The following is a 4,073-nucleotide window of genomic DNA, read 5'->3' as shown; positions in this document are numbered from 1 at the left end:
TCTATAGGTAGATTCAACTTTATTCTTACATCAAAGTGTAAAGAAGTGGGTGATTTATTATTGTGCCAGCTCTACAAGCTATAGACAAAATGACAATATTGTATATTATGAGTCTGCACTTCATTTGCATTACTGCAATGGTTAAAACTGTTGACATTTAGTAAAGAAGGTCTTATGATAGATCACTGCAAATGTGTTGATTATTCTATCAATGAAATAAGGTTTTGTCATTAAACAATGGTAATATGATGGTTGCGGATAATACGTCCAGCAGGTGGCAGCAATGCATCAATGAAAGTATAGATATTAAATGAACCTTGAACCGGAAGTGATATGGATGACTCTCTAGTCTCTAGTAAACAACGACTATGTCATGCATAGGCTGCCGCTGCAGCAGGGGCTACCTCCTTTATAGCTCTATGATACGCACCGCTTTGACAAGATTATGGTAAAATAAACACAAAATAATCAATAAATGTGTAACATCATGGGTAAAGACCATAAAGACAATGTTTTAACGTGGTCCGTAGCTCTTGTCGAATGTTGATTTATGAGTGTTGAGTTGTGTGGCCACCGTGGCGTAGCAGCGCTAAGGCTAGCTAACGCCACGTTAACTTTTCAACTATACATAGCCTACCATGCCGTCTACCATACAATGTGTATGTCGATTGGTTGAAAGCACATGATGAAAACAGATACAATTGAGAAGACCACAAACAAGCCTAGACCTTGGCTTGGCTCAAAGCCTGTTAATAACGTATTAAATCAATCAATAATGTCTGTTTGTCTTTAAAAAACCAATAAATATACTTTATTAAAAAATAAAAACACAAAACAAAAGCGACAGAGACAGGCCGAATGGCTGTTCTGTGAGTACAAATTAAGATTGATGATCAATCGGTCACATTATTATTGTGTCATCAATATCTGTGGAATTAATCTGGATTATTTTGAGACCGATCTGAGGGATATTTTGATATGCCACTGATATATTGTGCATCACTATTACTTTCCATACCTTTAGAAGATTTGTGTTGTGTTCTGCACTTGTCAACATGTTGAATTGGTTCTTTTAAAATGTTCTCTGATTACAGAGAACATATGAGCAGACCTGGCCCGCAATAACCTTAACCTTGCAGCAGTCAAAAGACGAGCGCTCTATCGACTGTTCCAGCCAGATCCATGGATTTGTTTTGTTCATACAATTGTGATTATATTGCCTCGATTTGAACATCCTATCCAATATGAGACACCCATAAAAGGCTCTGAAAACACTACAAACATGTAAAAAGCAAACATTTTTTTTGCACAGTAATCTTGTATCATTGCAGTTCCAGTAATATGACTGTGTTATGTCCCATTTGGAGAGATACAGTGAAAGGTCCTTGCCACATGACTACTATATGCATTATGAAATGTAAAAACAATGTTTGATTTTTCAACAGCATGTGGTGGAGCACTGCAAGGAAGCAGTGATCTAGGAAGGAGCTGCTGTCTCTAGATGACACCACATTCAAGGGTTCAAGGTTGTACTTCATTATTACATCTTGTGTACAGTACTAGTAAAACTTCCTTCAGACAGTACAGCAGCATAGATAACAGAAAACACAACAAACAAAGGGATAGAATAAAGTACAAAGTCACATTCAACAACGTGTGTAAGAGCCATTATGACCTCCTGTTTTACTAATTAACAATGTCACTGCAGCTTGGTCAATGTCAAGGCCAGCCCAGGTTGCTAATCAGGCAGAGGTGTTGCCAGTGGCAGACAAACAGTTTTCCACTGTGTTCAGGACGGCTGGTTGCCTGTGTTTGTTCAACTGTTTCTTTTGTGTTATTTGATGTGTATGCTGTATAGGAAAATGGCTGCAGAGAATAAATCATAAGTTAAACTCAACAGACACATTTGGGAGATCAGTTTGTACTGAGCACACGTGGCAAGAACTTCCACCTGGCCGTCGGCAACCAGTAGTGCCATTAGCATAGGGGTTAAACTGATCATGCTAAATAACAGAAATAATAATCAGAAAATGGTTTCTACATCGTGGTCCCTGCTGGAATTAAGTTGAACCACTTTGGTGGATCTTTGGTCAACATCCACAACGATGTGCTGCCAGGCTTTGTGAGCATACAATGCCTGGGTTACTACTTTAAGTCCACCTTTTATATCATTATTATTATATAGTTGGATTGTGTACCCAAAACGGTAACTAATACGTATATGCTCCAATATATAAGTCAAAATAAATAGTATAAACATACATGCAACAAATGAATTCATGTGGATATAATTTTATAGTTGTTCTATGTGCATGTCTCCTCCTTTCCTTCAAATACAGATGTAATCTGTGCACAAGCATGACACCACAACCAGTCTCATTCAACCACCTGCTCCCTCCTGAAAACGTCAGCTTCCCAGCACGTTCCACCTTCAACAAAGACACCGTTGATGGGAAGGTCATTGAATGGTAGATCATCAAATAAACATTACTTGTTTTTGTCTATTTCATAGGCTCATACAGTACTTTGTTTGCATTTTTTTCTATGCTGTGACATCAAATGCTACCCCCCTGATCTTCTAGGCTATACTAACTTGTATTGTATGGATAATTACTTTATTCTAGGAGCCATGGTTGCTGCAGATGACATCCCTTTTACCATCTCCCCAACATCATACAAGAGCCTGCTTCTCCCTGAAAACGTCAGCTTCCCTCGCCATGACAGTTTCCATTCCATGAAGATGGGAAAAGAATACCTTCTACAAGCTCAAATTGTGTCGCAATGTCACACATTTTGATCTCTACAGGTTTTCTGTCCGACATGTATACATACTCAAGGTCATCTTCCACTGGTGTACAAACATGATATTTGTGATTAGGGTTGTTCAGAAGAGTAACGCAGGTATGTTACCCATCTGCAGGTATGTTGACAGGATGTGTTTTCACAGCCTAGTACATGTATATATAATTACACATCATTAAGGTAAAATTAAACATTGTATTGACAGTCACACTAGTATTATCTTGGTGGTTGTATAATTTGTGTTATGTAGAGTTTTCCCCATTTGCTCATCAACAGTGGTGACAGGATAACTTTGTGCCACAGCATAAAGCGCCCCCTGAAAAAAAAGTATGAACTGAACCCAACACAGATCGAACTATATATTCTCAGTATACTATTTTTTGATAGTTGAAAGTGAACATTGAAAGACAAGTAGGCTACTAATTATAAAACTGATCTGTTATTTGCAGGCCTATGTGACAGAAATGAGAAGGTGTATGTTTATAGTATTTATACTACATATTTGTATGGTGTAGGCCTATATTGGAGCAGCTGTTGGCACCCACAAATCCATCGGGATTGTCTCATATACTCTCACTTAGGGACCAACTTTTGTGTGTATATTTATATAAATAACATGTATGTGGTAGTGTTTGATATACAAGCTCCTAGAGTGAATGCAGGCAATACATAGAAGCCACAGAAGTAAAAAAAAAAAAAAAAAAAAAGGTGTTGGAGTTTAACTTAAACGATGGGGCCCAAGAGATATTTGTATGTTCAGCACGCTGTGTAGTTTTGTCACTTGAAAGCATGACATGATATTGATAGCTTCACACCACTTGATTGCAATGAAATTGATGACCAATTTTATTCTTGTATTCTTTTGTATTGTATAGAAATGGTGTTACAAGACCACACATGATTATATTCATAAATGGAAGCATATCAGGTTTACAAATGTAAAAACGTGGGTAAAATTTGTTGTCAGCTCTACAAGCTAGAGCAAAATGGCAATTCATCAAATTATTAATCTGCAATTCATTTGAAAAGGATATATTTCATGTTCAACATTAATTTGTTTAATACCAAGTTAATACTTATTGTGGATTACCGGTAAACGTCCAGCAGGTGGCAGCAATGCATACATATTCAGAATGCTGTCATTTGAACTATTTTGTTTTAATGTAATTATGTACACGTTATAGTCTATCAATGCCTCACAGTTTAACAGGTAATGTACGGTTTATTTGAACATTTGTAACATAAAGTATACTTAAATACAAGAGCGTTAC

The 4,073-nt window shown here is 37.0% G+C and overlaps 1 long non-coding RNA gene across 1 annotated transcript; it reads left to right on the top strand.

The window, feature by feature from the left end:
- The first annotated feature begins 352 nt into the window (after positions 1-352).
- On the top strand, positions 353-3,747 carry LOC308336718. The gene is made up of 4 exons (XR_013966174.1): positions 353-448; positions 1,446-1,526; positions 2,340-2,468; positions 2,625-3,747. It is a non-coding gene; the product is annotated as an uncharacterized lncRNA (long non-coding RNA).
- Positions 3,748-4,073: the final 326 nt, after the last annotated feature.

The sequence above is a fragment of the Protomyctophum bolini genome, assembly GCF_963924005.1.
Source record: "Protomyctophum bolini genome assembly, chromosome: 21".
Taxonomy (NCBI): domain Eukaryota; kingdom Metazoa; phylum Chordata; class Actinopteri; order Myctophiformes; family Myctophidae; genus Protomyctophum; species Protomyctophum bolini.
This window is presented reverse-complemented; position numbering and strand designations above follow the sequence as displayed.